General features: G+C 45.7%; 1 protein-coding gene across 2 annotated transcripts in view; it reads left to right on the top strand.

Moving 5' to 3' along the window:
• The first annotated feature begins 8473 nt into the window (after window positions 1-8473).
• The window catches only part of SLC27A4 (solute carrier family 27 member 4), a 41429-nt gene continuing 32637 nt past the window's right edge, over window positions 8474-17265 (top strand). The window contains exon 1 of one of the 2 annotated variants that reach the window (XM_081847602.1): window positions 8474-8781. The gene's annotated coding sequence lies outside the window, so the exon portion shown is untranslated. Of the gene's footprint in view, window positions 8782-13158; window positions 13401-17265 lie in introns of those variants that run through there. The other variant, XM_081847603.1, reaches the window with a different exon arrangement.

The following is a 17265-nucleotide window of genomic DNA, read 5'->3' as shown; positions in this document are numbered from 1 at the left end:
CAAGTACTGCAGTTGCCAGTATGCTTATTGGAAGTGTCATCTTCAGCTTCTTCTTTTGCCGTTTTATTGCTGCTTGTATCTATTCCCACCGCCACCACCTTCTCTACACCCGTACATCCTTACCTCTCTACTGAGGATAAGTTGGCATCTTGCTGCTGATATAGGACTCTTCAAGGCTACAGCAGATCTGTGAAGTCTTTTGAGGGTTTTGTCTTAACAGACAGGGTGAATGGGTCATTGTGATATCACAAACAGGGTTGGGAGAAAAGGTGCTGATGTTGTTAAATTACATATTAAACTGAGGGTGGGAGAGAACTCAGACTGGATTTCTGGTGCCAGTGTCTTAATCTGGATGTTGCAATAAAATAAAATTGCAGGCATGAGGAGCACTGATTCTGCAATTAATACCTACCTGGAATCAGCCACCTGTCTGGGAGTGAAAACACAGCAGTACGGTTTTGCAATAGCACCTTGTAATGACTTCAAAGACTTAACATGTCACAAGTCAGGTGCATGAACTGTAGTTGTTGGTAAATCCTGGGAGGCCAGGCAATATGTTCAATTTGGGTTTGTGGGACTTAGTTGTCTGGGAAAACTGATCTGTCAAAACAGAATAATCTTTCAGTGCAGGGATAGAGACCCTGTGGCCTGCCAGATGTTGCTGGACCCGTAGCTCCATCAGCCCCAGCCAGTTGTGGTCCAGCAACACATGACGGGCCGCAGGTTCTCTGCTCCTCTTATAAGGCGCCCTAAGCTATCAGATTTCCTTAAATACTGCTATCGCCCAGAGTGGCTGGGGTAACCCAGTCAGATGAGTGGCGCGTGTGTGTGGTTGTTGTTATTATCAAAGCATCATTGTGCACTGTGTCTGCCCATAGGCAGATACAAACATCTACAACGTTTGTAACCACCTTTTCTTTTTTTAAGCAAGTTTGCCAAATCCAAAGTGTGACATGTATTGTTACTCATGCACCCTTCTGGATATAGGCAGGCACTTGGTGTTCCAGATGAGATAGATTGGTGCCATGCGCCAGGTTTTTGTATTTTTAAAAAAACCCTCTTTCTGGTGTTCTTTCTTAAGAGTATTTCAAACTACCGTATTTTTCGCTCTATAACACGCACCTGACCATAACACGCACATCGTTTTTAGAGGAGGAAAAGAAGGGAAAAAACATTCTGAATGAAACAGTGGATGTATCATTTTTGGGCTTCATGCTGTGGCCACAGACATGTGATCTGATGGTGAATTTGGGGTGACCCAATGCAAAAATCCTGAGAATTCCTGTGGATCCATGCTTTGTAACCACGTTTTTGCACCATTGCAGCCCCAGGCAACAGTGGGTGCGTGATTTTTTTGTTGCAGGCTGTAGCCATGGACATGCTATGTGATCGGATGGTGAATTTGGGGTGACCCAATGCAAAGATCCTGAGAATCCCTGTGGATCCATGCTTTGTAACCACGTTTTTGCACCATTGCAGCCCCAGGCAACAGTGGGTGCGTGATTTTTTTGGTGCAGGCTGTAGCCATGGACATGCTATGTGATCTGATGGTGAATTTGGGGTGACCCAATGCAAAGATCCTGAGAATCCCTGTGGATCCATGCTTTGTAACCACGTTTTTGCACCACTGCAGCCCCAGGCAACAGTGGGTGCGTGATTTTTTTTGGTGCAGGCTGTAGCCATGGACATGCTATGTGATCGGATGGTGAATTTGGGGTGACCCAATGCAAAGATCCTGAGAATCCCTGTGGATCCATGCTTTGTAACCACATTTTTGCACCATTGCAGCCCCAGGCAACAGTGGGTGCGTGATTTTTTTGTTGCAGGCTGTAGCCATGGACATGCTATGTGATCTGATGGTGAATTTGGGGTGACCCAATGCAAAGATCCTGAGGATCCATGTGGATCTATGCTTTGTAACCACATTTTAAGTGGGGAGCGAAGGAAAAACAAAGAAGGGACATGAGAGGGGTGTGCAGAGAAGCAGCTGGCTAAGAATGCAGGAGAGGGATTTAACGGGAGGGAGGAAAGAAAGGCAAAAGTTTCCCCCCACCCAAGCCAGCCAGCCATATCTCTCTCTCTCTCTCTCTCTCTCTCCCTCTCCCTCTCCCTCTCCCTCTCCCTCTCCCTCCCTCCCTCCCCCTCTCTCTCTCCCTCCCCCCTCTCTCTCCCTCCCCCTCCCCCCTCTCTCTCTCCCTTCCCCCCTCTCTCTCCCTCTCCCCCAGCAGCACAGAGAGGAATTCCCCTCTGCTTGCCTGGAGGGGAGGGGCTTTCCCTGCTCTTTGTTCCGTTTCAGCAAACACAGCAACAAAACAGAGGGGGGTGGGCAGTAAGACCCTGAGGCAGAATGCAGGAAAGCAGCCACTTCCTCTTTTCAGGTTTAGCTTCTCCGTGCAGCGCTGCGATTTGATTTTTTGCCTGATTTTTGCCTGATTTTTCAGCTCCAGGGACCACACATTCGCTCTATAACACGCACAGACATTTCCCCTTCCTTTTTAGGAGAAAAAATCTGCGTGTTATAGAGGGAAAAATACGGTACTCTTTGGGAGCAAATAGCAGGCAGGGGAGTGGTTTTCAGCATATAACTTGCATAGGGCCCCAATCTGGAAAGAGAGCACATTGCAGATCAGGGGCCTACACCTGCCTTTTCTCCTAAGTAAGCATGTCCAGATTAAGCACACTTTTGTAAAAAGGACGCCATGCTGGGGTCAGGCCTCTTTGCATCCCTAGAAGGGCACATGGTCAAGCTGACCGATCCTTAGGGACAGAAGATGCTGCCCTTATACCAAGTTATCATAGCATCAGTCCAGGACCCACAGTGAGACTGCTGAAAACTGAGACTGAGGCCCACCCCACTGGCCTTGCAATGTGCGGGCAGGGGGGCAGAACCAGCTTCAAAATGGAGGCAGAATTTGGCATATTCATCTGATAGTCACTGGCACCTAATCCTGTATCTCACCTGTATTTGGAAATGGCTTAATTCTTTGCCACATCACTTTCCTTGAAGCATGGTGTTCCGTAACTCAGCTTCCCTCAAGTTCAGTGCTCTGGAGGTGTTGTGACCCATCCTCCCTGTTTTAGGCACTCTTTGCTGAGCCAAAGGTACTAAACAGAGAAGAAGGTTTGTTTTATATTCTTTCCCGCCTCCACGTGTCCGCCCAATATTGTTAACACATCTGCTGTAATTTCTTCTCCCATTCTCCTTTCACATTCCACTCATACCATACAGGTGAAACTCGAAAAATTAGAATATCGTGGAAAAGTTCCTTTATTTCAGTAATTCAACTTCAAAGGTGAAACTAATATATGAGATTGACTCGTGACATGCCAAGCGAGATATGTCAAGCCTTGATCTGTTATCATTGCGATGATCATGGCGTACAGCTGATGAAAACCCCAAATTAACAATCTCAGAAAATGAGAATTTCAGCAAAACAAGGATTGCAAATCGAGCAAGATTGGACCTCTGAGAAGTAGAAGCAGATCTCGCTTTGCATGTCATGAGTCGATCTCATATATGAGTTCCACCTTTCAAGTTGAATTACTGAAATAAAGGAACTTTTCCACGATATTCTAATTTTTCGAGTTTCACCTTTTATTCCCACCCACCCCTTGCCAAACCAGCATTTCCTCCCTGCCCACCTGCTTGGTCATTTTACATTTGCTTTTTTTATTATTCTATAACAGATTTCCTCTTTTCCCCATGAGTGGGGAAAGTGGCTGGCAGCAGTTCTCCAGGATTTCAGGCAGGGCATCGCTCCCAGGCCCACCTGGAGATGCCATTGAGAGATTGATCTTGGGACCTTCTGCATGCAAAGCAGATGTTCTGTCCCTGAGCCGTGACCTTTCCCCTTCTGAACAAGTTGCTTCAGTCTGCCTGCCTGCCTTGCTTGCCTTGCCTGGCAACTTTTCCTCCTCTCCATCCTTTCCCAGGCAGCTGACTCCCTTTCTTTCTACACCCACATCACCAACCAGGATTAAAAGCCACACTGTGGTAAACAAAGGCAGATGTTAACTTCCCTTTCTGCCTTCATAGGATTGGCCTGGAAGGGCTCCTTTCACAGAGCTGCAGGCTTGTGGTGAATTTGTCAGAATAGGTTTTCATTTTATGCAGGCATGAGGGGGACATGGAAGCAATCACACAGCATGGCAGTGTTATTTCCACAGCAACTGGTGCCTTCTCTCAGATACCAGGGAAGTTCTAGTGTTTACTTTATGATGGTCCTATTCTGTGCTAGCCGCCTGACACACAACTCTGCATAGAAATTAAGATGGTGGGCGGCTGGTGTTTCACAAGTGCTGTGCCCAGCTACTCTACAAGCAGCTTTTTAAATACTAAATAAATAAAAAAGGGGGCAGGAGCAGGGGCAGGAGATCTGGGCCACCAGCTGATGCTCTCCCCCCAGATTCTGCTTCATAATTTTAAGCCTTTCCATGTTTGTTTGTTTGTTTGTTTGTTTGCTTGCTTGCTTGCTTGCTTTGTTCATCATTATAACAAATTATTTATTTGTTTATTTGTACTTACTCTCACAGCATTTGCCCAGTTTCCTTTTAAAATGTGACATGCAACATCCATTTTTCTTTTCTGGAGAAGGGGCGGCAAAGATTATGCATGATTGAAAATGAGAAATTTCTACACAATATTGTGCCTATGGGCAGCATGGTCTTCGGGGGGCTCCCAATAAAATATTTGAGGGGGCCAGGACCCCCAAAAGTTCATGGGCATTGCCACTGAAATAGTGTGCGTGCGGCACCATGTGATCAATTATGTGGGGTGGGGCTTACTTGGGCCCCCCAATATTTTATTCAAGTTAGCACCCCTGCACCTGCCTCAACTCTGCCACTCCCCATTTTAATTTTAAGTAAGAGTATTGGCAGCTTTCACTTTTGATTGGTTGTGGGTTGCCTGCATTGTTTGTCTCTGTTTTATTTGTCTGGCATAGAAACCATGTAGGTGTTTTGCCTGTTTTGGGTGCATTCTGAGCATCGCTAGCTTTTCTCTTGTTAAATGGGGAGCTTGTGATGCCCACAATAGTTTCTTAGCTTTCCAGATGGGTCCCCTGGGCCCCAAAGGGTTGGGGGCCACTGGCATGTTACTTCTGTAGTAAGCTGGTTTATGCAGATGGAATGGTGAGTACAAATCCTCTATTAAACAAACAAACAAACATCTCATTTAAAGACTTAAGTCCCCCCCTTTTTTAAAGAAGGTATGACTAATAATAATAATAATAATAATAATAATAATAATAATAATAATTTATTATTTGTACCCCGCCCATCTGGCTGGGTTTCCCCAGCCACTCTGGGAAGCTTCCAACAAAGACCAAAAATACACTAAAATGTCACACATTAAAAACTTCCCTGAACAGGGCTGCCTTCAGATGTCTTCTGAATGTCAGGTAGTTGTTTATCGCTTTGACATATACTGGAAGGGCGTTCCACAGGGCGGGCGCCACTACCGAGAAGGCCCTCTGCCTGGTTCCCTGTAGCTTTGCTTCTCGCAATGAGGGAACCGCCAGAAGGCCTTCGGTGCTGGACCTCAGCGTCCGGGCAGAACGATGGGGGTGGAACGATGGGGGTGGAGACACTCCTTTAGGTATACTGGGCCAACGTGAAGTCAGATTTGCTTGCTTAAGCTGCCTCAGAAAGGGCAAAAAGGCTTTTGGTGTACTGTAAGAGTGACATAATTATTAATAATAATTTATATACTACTTAATTCTAAGGTAGGTTTCTAAGCAAAATTTGTAAACCAGTGCACAGATATTAAAATATAAATATCCATAATTAAAATACAGAGTAAATGACCCCATTGAAACATAAACATCCATAATAAAAATATACAGTAAAGCAATCTCATTAGAACAACACAGCATTTAATGAAATGTTTCCCAGTTAGTCACATCTACCTCTTGTAAGCAACTGAACAACAATGCAATCAAGCAGGCTTTAGATACTAAAAAGATACTGTCAAAGAACACTAAATTATAATATTTGCAAATAAATGAATGACGGCACAGAAATAGGTTTATGACTGCTTAGTTAAAGTTTTGGCTTCTGGCTTCCTCAGCAAACATTACTAATCCCTGCTGTGAAACAGAAGAACAGAAGAAGGGGAAATATTCAAGTAAACTGTACTAAGCCTCTCTCAAATCCTTTGCTATACTCAGCTTGTCTTTTTACAAGGGCCATATAATAATCATTCCATCTGTTAGGAGTCAGTCTTTCAGTCCTTAGACTTTGGAACTCCTAGCCTAATTAACATCTGGCAGGCACTGTCGCTATATTGTTTTCAATGTGTTTCCCCCCACCTATTAGTACTGCCCCCCCACTTTCTTCTCCCTAAACCCAGAGATTCCCTATGCAGTCAGTACAACTCTCCTATTTGGATTTTCAAAGCATAGGGAATCTCGAGATCCACATTAAGCCCAGGTATAGACTGGCCCAGTATGGAAGAGCCATTAATGAGCATTCATCCTGATTTGCTTGCAGGGAGGTTAGATGATGTTGCACAAAAGGAAGTATCATCCTGAAATTTTTGGTACATTTCCTCTATCACTATCCCCACTGCAATGTCTGGATCCCATGGGCATAGCCAAGGAGGGTGGGGCAACTGCCCCCCCCCATAAATCAAGTAAATAAATAAAAATACTTAACAGACCAAATGCATCACAGATAACTCGGTTCTTCCCCACTAACATAAAGCCTCCCCCCCCCCCAATAAAGTTAAGTTACACCCACGCTGGATTTTTTTATGTGAAGTGGGTTTGATGCGCAAGACCTCCCAGTTGACTAACTGCACAACCTGAATTTGCTGCTGTGTGTTTGAATCCCACCCCAAAATAGTGACGGTCTGGAAGTGCCCCATTTCTACTCAGAAGTCCATGAGATTTCAATCAGGCTTACTCCCAGGTAAATGGAGTTAGGGATTGCAGCCTTAATCTGTCAGTTTATTAATAAAGATACTCATCCTAATTTACAGGTGAAACCTTAGGGCTCTACCATATGTCCTCTTCATCAAGCACTCATTCCGATTTGTTTGAGGGGAAGTTACCCAACTACTTCACCTAAGCATGTGTGGAGCCTGTGGCACTGTGGGTTAATGCTTCTGGCTCTTATGCAGAAGGTTGGTGGTTTGAGCCCACCCAGAGATAACTGTGAGCAGGATGCTTTGCAGGATATTTGACCAGATGACCCTCCCTTCCAACTCTGCAATTCAGCAACCATGACTTTCCTTACTGCAAAAAACAAACAAACAAACAATAATATCCATGGTGCTGTTTGTTGGGGGTGGGGGCAGTGAGTTTGCTGTGCAAGAGCACCAAATCCACTTTCGGGGCTGTGTGCCCATCCACAAAATTGTGACACTCTGGAAGTCACCTTGCAAGCATCTACCCAGAGGTAAGCCCTATCGAATTCTTAGCTTAAGCAGGCATACAGGTTTCATAGAATCCTAGAATCATAGAGTTGGAAGAGACCACAAGGGCCATCGAGTCCAACCCCCTGCCAAGCAGGAAACACCATCAGGTTTCAATTTGAGTCTCCAGCTACGACTGATGCGAAATATTGGCATGTTGTTAAAAAAAAAAAAAAAGGTATAACAAAATAAAATGAATAAATAGATTGTTAAAAATATTTTAACAAAACTTTTATGTGGTCAACTTTGTCCCACAGAGGAGCTGGTCGTGTTATTTGTTTATTTTTACTTCTTTTAAAGTTTTGAGTTGACTCAAACAGAACTCAAAACAAAACTCAACAAAATTTTTACTTCTTTTAAAGTTTTGAGTTGACTCAGCAAAACGCGACTCTGGTGGGACTCGAACCCACAACCTTTGAATGACTTCACCCAGTCATTAGTCTAGAAGTCCAATGCGCTATCCATTGCGCCACAGAGCCTGCTAGATAGTGAGGGTTGATCCTGCCCGTCCTCTTTTTGCCCTCCCTCTCTCCCTCCCTCCACCAGTTGCGGCTCGGCTGAGCTCTTGATCTGATTACAGAGCCGTACTTTTTCCTGTCGCCAGTTGTCCCTTTGCAAAGGCGTCTTAAGGCCACCGACTTTGCAAGGCGCGCGCGGGGACACCACGAGCCCCTTCGCTTCTCCTTTGAAACTTCTTTTGCAAACTCCCAGCTCTTGCTTTGCTGTCTGAAGCTTTTTCTCAAAAAATAAAATAAATATGTGAAACTGCTTGAGATCGTTTTAAGGTGCGGTGGGAGGGCCATTGTCATAGGACCAGGGGCTGGGACAGGAGGAAACCGAGCTAGGTAGTGGGAGAGAAAGAGAGAAGGAAAAAGCAGTACAAGAGTAAAGAAAGGACGAAAGTCAAAGCACACAGCCCTTCAACACCCACGTGCAAGGCTGCGGAGCGCAAGAAAGACTACAAATCCCGCGGTGCATTGCGGCAGAGCGCTGCTCTCTCTCGCCCCCTGCAGGACCCCCTTTTGCCAGAGCGCCTGCAGCATCAGTGACTAGCTGCTGTTGCTGCCGTTTGGTTTCTTCCTTTTCTCCTCCCGCTTGCAATTCTCATGCGGGAGGGAGGGCAGTGCAGGTGGAAAAGGGAGGAGGAAGGAAGTGCCAAAGCCAGGAGGAGCCGCAGCCGCTGGGCTGATCAGGAGAGCCTTTGCAAGAGGAGGAGGAGGAGGAGGAGGCAGGAGAAGACAAGATCCTGCCCTTTTGGCAGCTGCTGAACCAGCTGTTACTGCTGGACCCGCATCCTCTGCCCCGCGAGGAGGATGCGGTGTTGTGACACTCAGTAGCCACAGAGCTCCGTAGGATAGCAGAGAGAGGTGGGTTGCTGTGTCAGTGTCTATAGCGCTGCAGCATCACAGAGCGCTACATCGGGGGTGGGGGCTGGAAAGAGAGGGGAGCCTTTTGTCAGGGGGGACGTCCCAGGATGCTGCTGCTCATTCTAAAGCCGGGTGGATACAGACCCCCGCAACTTGTGTGTGTGTGTGTGTGTGTGTGTTAAGGAAAGGGGGCTATTGTGCAATGATGCCTATAAAAAAAGCTGCATTTCCCCCCACTTTCTGTTTGGGGAGTGGGTGTAGAAGCGGGGCCATTGACCTTATTTTCTCCTTTGTGTGTGCATAATAATATATAATATCCTTCGTTTCCTAGCTGTCAGGCCCCAGCTATGCTTTCGTTTGGTTTAATGCTGCGGACGCCTTAATTCAGTCTGCAGTCCTACCTCCACTTACCTGTGAGCAAGCGCCATTAGATTCAACGGGTCTTGCTTCTGAGTAGACCTTGCTAGGAGTGCATTCTTCACAGCCTAATCGTGTGTCTGGTTTATGTCTAACGAGGCTTATAATAGCAGGCTTGCCTATTATCGTTGCTCCCTTTCTTCCTTTCCCATTATTTTTCGTAATAGCATCAGTGGGTTGCTGTGAAGCTGGGAGGACTTTAAGCTTGGCTCCTCCTGAGTGAAGCTAGTACTCTATTATTCCTTTGCAGATAATGAGAGTGGAGTAAAATGGAGTAGAGGGGTGAGGGAGCTACCATTTGGGATGTTTAATTGTATGTTGGATTTATATCACTGAAAAGGACTTCTCAGAATTTAAGACTCATATTTCAGGAATGCGTGTGGTGGGTATTTTTAAGTCCATTCTTAGGAGCTGGTGTTTTAATGTTTCTTTGGGTGGTGGGGGAAGTAAGGCTGGCTCTAAACATAAGATGAATAGGTAATACTAAGGCTTTGTCGTTGTCGTCTTCTTCTTCTTCTTCTTCTTCTAAAAAAGATAATTTGATATATGTGAGAATCCTCCCCCATCCCAGAGTTCCTTGCTGCAATCACCTGTTTTCTCAAGCAACCAAGGCAGCATGTGTGTAATATTTCTTATTGAAAGGGATAGGGGATAAATTGCAGTTTTTGCTTTGCTAACCTGCAGAGAGTTCCTCCAGAATACTATAGGATTCACTCTCCGCAGCATGACCACAAAACCTGCCAGAAATTGAAAGCCCAACACTGAGTGTGTCATGTGTGCTTCTCCTGTGGCACAGAAATTACCTTAAAGAGATCAGGACATTGCCTCATTCAGACCTAGGTCTGGGGGTGGGTGAAGATTTTTAGGAGGCCCCTCCACATTCCTGACCCTGTTCTGATCTCTGAGGCCCAGATCTTCTACTCACCTGGCCTCCAAGTAAATGCTTTTTGAGCATTAAGCATCACCACACCTTTCCAAGCATAAGGTGTCCTTTTCACTCCTGTGTGTGTGTGTGTGTGTGTGTGTGTATAGATGTAAAGGGCAGCCATAAGGAAATCACTGGTTGGTGGTGGACTGGGAAAGATAAGTGTATCTGTGTTGTTGTTGTTATTTTCAAAGCCATGTACAGTGATACCTTGGTTCTCAAATGCCTTGGTACTCAAACGCCTTGGTTCCCAAATGCGGAAAACCCAGAAGTAAGTGTTCAATTTTCGAATGTTTTTTGGAAGCCGAACATCCCATGCGGCTGTCAGTTATTGTTTCTGGGGTACCTGCACCAATCAGAAACTGCGCCTTGATTTTCAAACATTTCGGAAGTCAAACTGACTTCCAGAACAGATTAAGTTTGGTGCTTTTGTTTTTGCTATTTATTTTGTGTTGTTTTTGAGGCTTTTTCGGTTAATTTGTTTTTATGACTGTGTGGAACTCAGTTCAGCTACTGATTGATTGATTGTGTGACTGCAGAAATGCATAAAAGCGCCCCCCCCATCGAAACAATGACTATCATCAGTGTAGGTAAGAATTATTATTGTTATTTTAATTTTTAACATCTAGAATACTGTCTTATTTATTTTATCGTACAGTACATTGATTATTGCTTTCATTTTATGGATCAATGGTCTTAGATAGCAAAATGAATGTTAAATTGCTGTTTTAGGGGTTGCTTTTAGAAGTCTAGAATGGATTAATCCGTTTTGCATTACTTTCTATGGGAAAGCGCGCCTTGGTTTTGGAGCGCTTTGGTTTTGGAATTGACTTCCAGAACAGATTAAGTTTGAAAAGTAAGGTACCACTGTAATACTGGAAGAATAATAATACTGGAAGAAGGAGAGTGCTTCTTAGCAGGCCGTGGTGAAATACCCCACCACCGCTGCTAATCAGGGGACACCAGTCTTCCCCAACGCAGTGCCCTGCAGAGGTTTAGGACTAGAACTGCTGTCAGCCCCAGCCAGCGGTGGCACCAATTTCGCTGGTGAGGGCTCTGAACCCTCCTGGTCTGACTTGGCACAAAGCAGCTTTCTCTGCCCATATTTCACCCTGGCAACCAGGACTGTGATGGGCTCACCATTGTCGTAGATGGTGCAGGCCTTTGCTTCTCTGGATCAGAATTCTAATCATGGGCCTCTGCTTTGCAAGGTTGCAAAGGTTTTGAAAGTCCACAGTGGAAAAGTTGGGGGGAAAGCCAGTATCAATTATTTAAATGATATGCATGCGTCAAAAGAACATACAGTATTTGAGGAAAAAAGGAAGCACAGCTAAAAGGCTAAAGGAAGGCTGTGTTTGTGACCGTTGTGCAAAGCTATTACACACACAGGAAGCTGCCTTATACAGAGCCAGGCCATTGGTCCATCCAGTGGCGTAGCGTGGGGGGTGCAGGGGGGGCCGGCCGCACTGGGCGCAACATCTGGGGGTTAGGGTTAGGGGGCGCAAATCCACGGGTTAGGGGGCGCAAATCCATGGGTTAGGGGGCGCAAATCCATGGGTTAGGGGGCGTAAATTACTTGCCTTGCCCTGGGTGCTGACAACCCACGCTACGCCACTGGGTCCATCTCTGTATCGCCTACACGGACTGGCAGTAGCTCTCCAAGGCTTTAGACAGGGTTCTCTCCCAGCCTTACCTGGAGATACCAGGGACTGTGTGCAAAGCACATGATGGCCCTTTCCCATTTTGTTGGAATGTTCAGCCTGCATATTTGTAAATAAACATTAATGTTACAAAATGGCACTAAGCCTCCAGCAACAACCTCCTGAGGGGAGCCAAGCCTGAAAAGTGCTGTGCCCCTAGAACTTCTCACTGCTTAGAAATGTGGAGTGAGCGTAACATGCTAGTGTGGCAACAGGGCAGTGCTAGAACAGGGATGGTGATTTTGTGGTCCAGCAACATCTGGAGAAGGGATGCTGGTGGCGCTGTGGGTTAAATCACAGAGCCTAGGACTTGCTGATCGGAAGGTTGGTGGTTCAAATCCCCATGAGCTCCTGTTGCTCAGTCCCTGCTTCTGCCAACCTAGCAGTTTGAAAGCACATTAAAGTACAAGTAGATAAATAGGTACCTCTCCGGCGGGAAGGTAAACGGCATTTCCGTGCGCTGCTCTGGTTTGCCAGAAGTGGCTTAGTCATGCTGGCCACATGACCCAGAAGCTGTATGCCGGCTCCCTCGGCCAATAAAGTGAGATGAGCGCCACAACCCCAGAGTCGGTCATGACTGGACCTAATGGTCAGGGGTCCCTTTACCTTTAACATTTGGAGGGCCACAGTTTCCACTTCTGCACTATTGCAGACAACACTGGGAAGTTACCTTGTGTTCATACTGTGTCTCTCATTTACAAATGTACAAGTGGAATACAGTGGAAGCAAGTATAACAGGTAGCAAAACCACTAAACCTGCCTCAGATGCTCAAAGCACGCGCACATCTCACACCACATGCCTTTCATCCAGCTTGACTCCTGATCAACAATTCCCAGAAATCTGTCTGTCTCCCAAATGAAACCTGATACTCTTCTGCTTTAAAGGAAAATATCATTTGGGGGCATGAACATTCTTTTTGCCAAGTCCATGCTTGCTCATTGGTTGCTTGGTGACAGGTCCAGTCAAAGGAATCAAGACTGTCAGGTTTGTAACAGTGAGTAGGAAGCAGCAGTGTTACATCACAATAATAAGCCATGGTGAACTCAAATGTTGAGTAATAGGAGCTCTGCTTTCCAGTTCCTGGGTTCCCACTTTTACGGCTTAATAAACTTATTTCCCTTTATCAAATGGCTCAAAGGGTAGTTGAATAGCGGATTGAACCCTTCCTGCTGGGGAAGAGCCATAGCTCAGTGTAAGAGCCTTCTGTGCAAACGGTCCCAAGTTCAATCCCTGGCACGTCCAGGTAGGGCTGGGAATTTTGACAGTCTGAAACCCTGGATAGCCTCTGCTGGTCAGTGTGGACAATACAGAGATAGATGCATCCTGTGAGGCCAGAGGGGGATAGTGCAACCGGTGTGCCGTTCACATGGCGAGGGAGAAGCTGCTGCACCTGTTTTGGGAGGTTTGATTGAAGCCCAGATAGCTGCTAGGTGTAGGTGGGGATGACTCTGCCCTCTGGGAGGGAAGGAAGGCTAGATAAGGGTGGAACTGTGAAGAGGTGGAGAAACAGAGACAGGAGGCTGGAGGAGAGGAAGACAGGAGGGAGCTCAAGAGCTGCTTACAGTGACCTGGGGATGTAAGTGATTCATCTACAGTGCTGTATATTTTGGAAAGTAGTTTGTCTGTTGATTTATAGTGTATAGATGTAGATTTCGGCTGGCAAATTTAGGCTGATAAGCACAGGTTAAATCCTGATGGGTTGGATGGGATCTATGCAAACCTCTTCTTATTTCAGGAAGGTGTTTTGGACTGCGAAAACAGAGGTTTTCCCTATCGTATCCGAGTGAACCTGCATGGGAATCCCTGCTCAAAATGATGGGGAAAACCCTCCCCACTTTTAGTGAGGGATTCCGAAGAGCACACCCCTTCCTGCTCTTTACGCTGAATAAGCCGCTCACACAACTGCAAATTGTGAAAGAAGCACCTAGCTTAATTTGGCCCAAAGTGTGATCAGCTTCTGAAGAAAATCAAACTAGATGTCTCTCCAAATTGTATAATTCTGAACAATTACAATACCACTGCCGATGTACAGATTCTGTGGTCGTCTTTAAAAACACACAGAGAATTTTTTGGCAGAATTTTTAAAACTGTTCTTTTTCTGAGCAAAAAAGGGGCTACTTGACTTGCCCACTGTATTTCGAATCCTCAAGACACAATGAACTAACTCTGCAGGGTTCCCTTGAGTCCAGTCCAGTGGGCTCCCTGCTGCAGGATGGCATTAAGAACCCATCCAGGGAGTTGTATTTAACTTTCTGCCCAGGCTTCAGCAACAACCAGGATCCGTTTTGTTGACTTGCCACCCAAAAGCAACAAACGAAGAGCAAAGGGGGTCAGATTCGTCTATCCCCATCCTCCTCATTGGCCAGCTTTTTAGCTGAATAACCCTTGGCTTGAGGACAGCCTGCAAACTGCAGTGTCATCTCAGGGCTTGCAAACCCCACCGGCATAGCTGATGCGTTTCCTGTTGCCTGTCTAACGTCCTGTTTCTCCCTGTCACATCAAAAGGGAGCATGATGTGCACGAATAGGTTGAAGGCCAGGGAGGGTTTGTCTGGAGTTCAGGGTTGGAGCCTGTGCCTGCAGAGAAGAATCAAGTCCTTCAGAAGCTGAGGTGCTTTACAGACATCTAAGAGTTGTTCCTGTTTCCTGTGGTGCTTCAGGCATGCCTTTCTAGATGCACACGTGCAAAGGGGCATTGGACACTATCAGAGCTGAAAATAGGGGCATGCTTGTCATGCCAGAGGCATAGCTGTCAACTGTTCCCCTTTAAGGGAAATTCCCTTATTCAGAATAGGATTCCTCGCAAGAAAAGAGAAAAGTTGACAGCTGTGACCAGAAGCAAGTTTGGTTGGATGTGGAAAGGGGAAGAAGAATATGTGATTATTTCAGTTACAAATACTTTTACTTAGTTAATACTACCTTGTTATAAGAGAACCACCTCCTTTATTTTCTGTAAGCCCTTCCCCAGAACTCACTTTTTGGCCAGGGTCATTGGATCATGGCCCTGACCGTAGGGCAGACTTCCCCATCCTTCCAGATGTTGTTGCAGTCACCAGTCCTACCAGCCCCAGCTAGCATGTCAGGGGCTGTGGGAGTCCAGAACACATGGAATACAGCTGTGGTATTTCCAGAAGATCTGTTCATTCAGCATTTGTTCAGAGCATAGAATTATAGAATCTTGGAGTTGGAAGGGAACCCTGAGGGTCATCTAGCCCAACCCCAACCCCCCACAATGCAGGGATTTTATTTATCTATTTATTAATTTGTAAACTAAACTAAAACGTCCGTGACAAATGGCCGCCCAACCTCTGCTCAAAAACTTCCAGTGAAGGAAAGCCCACCACCTTCTGAGGGAGTCGGTTCCACTGTTGAACAGTGCTTATTTTCAGAAAGTTTAGTCGGAATCTCCTTTCTTGTAAGTTGAAGCCATTGGTTTGGATATGTTTGTACTTATTATATATTTATTTAATAAGATTTATACTCCGCTTGACTGTTAAAATCAAAAACAAAAAACCCTTTCAAAGTGGTTTTTAAGAAGATAATAACATCAAGATAAATTCACAACCATACTTTAAAACATACAAAAGTTGAAATACTACACAATCATCCTCAACTTTCTAAGCTCCTGGGTAGGTTTATCTAAACAAAAATGTTTTTAGGAGGTGCCGAAAAGAGCACAGTGAAGGCGCCTGCTTGATCTCAGTAGGCAGGGACATATAGACGGCACTGGCTGTTTAATGACATTTCATTCCAATTACACACTTTGGAAAGAATATAAAGGTAAAGGTAAAGGGACCCCTGATCATTAGGCCCAGTCGTGACCGACTCTGGGGTTGCGGCGCTCATCTCGCTTTACTGGCCGAGGGAGCCGGCATACAGCTTCCAGGTCATGTGACCAGCATGACTAAGCCGCTTCTGGCGAACCAGAGCAGCGAACGGAAACACCATTTACTTTCCCGCGGGAATGGTACCTATTTATCTACTTGCACTTTGACGTGCTTTCAAACTGCTAGGTTGGCAGGAGCAGGGACCGAGCAACGGGAGCTCACCCCGTCACGGGGATTCGAACCGCCGGCCTTCTGATCGGCAAGTCCTAGGCTCTGTGGTTTTAACCCACAGCGCCACCTGCTTCCCTTGGAAAGAATATACAGTGTAGATAAATGCCAAACTTTGCAGACTTGCAAAGTTAAGTACAACCTTCTTTAAACACTTGGCAAGAGTCATTGACATGATATATAAATAATGAAAATCCAGAATATCAAGGTAATAATAATAATAATAATAATAATAATAATAATTAATAATAAATTTTATTTATATCCCGCCCTCCCCAGCCGAAGCCGGGCTTAGGGTGGCTAACAACAATAAAACAGTACAAAAGTACAACACAAACAACACTCTAAAATCATTCATTATAAAATTAATTAAATTCAAGCCACTGGCCACCATTGGGCCAGAGCTCCGCGAAGATTGCCGCGGGAGGGAGTCAGGCTGTACCTGTGTAAAATTCAGGATAACAGGATATAACCTCTCCAATAAGAAAAGTGAGCAGAAGGTTCTTCCGGTGGTGAATTAATGGAAGAAATGCAGGGAGACTAGTTATTTCTAGTAATGTTACCTCTGACTACTTTGCAGTGTTGTGTTCGTTCATCTACTAGTGCACGCTTCCAAACAAGTTTTGCAGAGTTAACTAACGACCATTTCTCCTTCCAGGCTGCTACCAGGAAAAATCAATTATTATTGTTATCCTGCACTTTGCGCTGCATTTTCCTGTCACTTACCTCACCAAAAGTCGGTAGCGTATCAGATGTAATTGTTACCTTTGTGAAGTAGGCTAGTTTCTGCACACACCCCTATCTATCTCCCATCCAGCCTTTATCAGAATTCAATGGCACATTTCAGCCAGGCAGAAACACTTAGGAAGGGTGCGAAGCAGATCCAGTCAAGGGGGTGGCCTGGGGAGAGGTTCTGGCATTGGAAATGTCCCAAGGGCCAGGTGGAGAGGTTTCAAGGGCCACATTTGGGCCCCAGACCTGAGGTTCCACACCCCTGAAGTATGCTCTGCATGAAGAAGTGTTTTTTCCGGCTTGTCCTGAATCTCTAGCCGTTCAATGTCAGGGGATGATCCCCACATTCTAGTTTTGTAAGAGAGGAAGCAGGGAGTTAGGACTGAGATGGTTTTCAAACTTGTATGGTAGGACCGTCTCCTGAACAATCATACCAAAATTCCTGTAGCTCAGCTTGGTGCCCTCCAGAGTTGTTTTGGACTACTGCTCCCATCAGCCCCAGCCAGCATGGCCAATTATCAGAAATGGCTGAAATGGTAGTCCAAACCACCTGGAGGGCATCCGGCTGGTAAAGGCTGCTGTTGGTGGATATTTCAAAGAAATATTGTGGTACTTGTTAAGTTGTGGGTGAACATATCAGACGACACAGCGATTC

Source organism: Podarcis erhardii (genome assembly GCF_964252035.2).
Source record: "Podarcis erhardii genome assembly, chromosome: Z".
NCBI classification, from domain to species: domain Eukaryota; kingdom Metazoa; phylum Chordata; class Lepidosauria; order Squamata; family Lacertidae; genus Podarcis; species Podarcis erhardii.
This window is presented reverse-complemented; position numbering and strand designations above follow the sequence as displayed.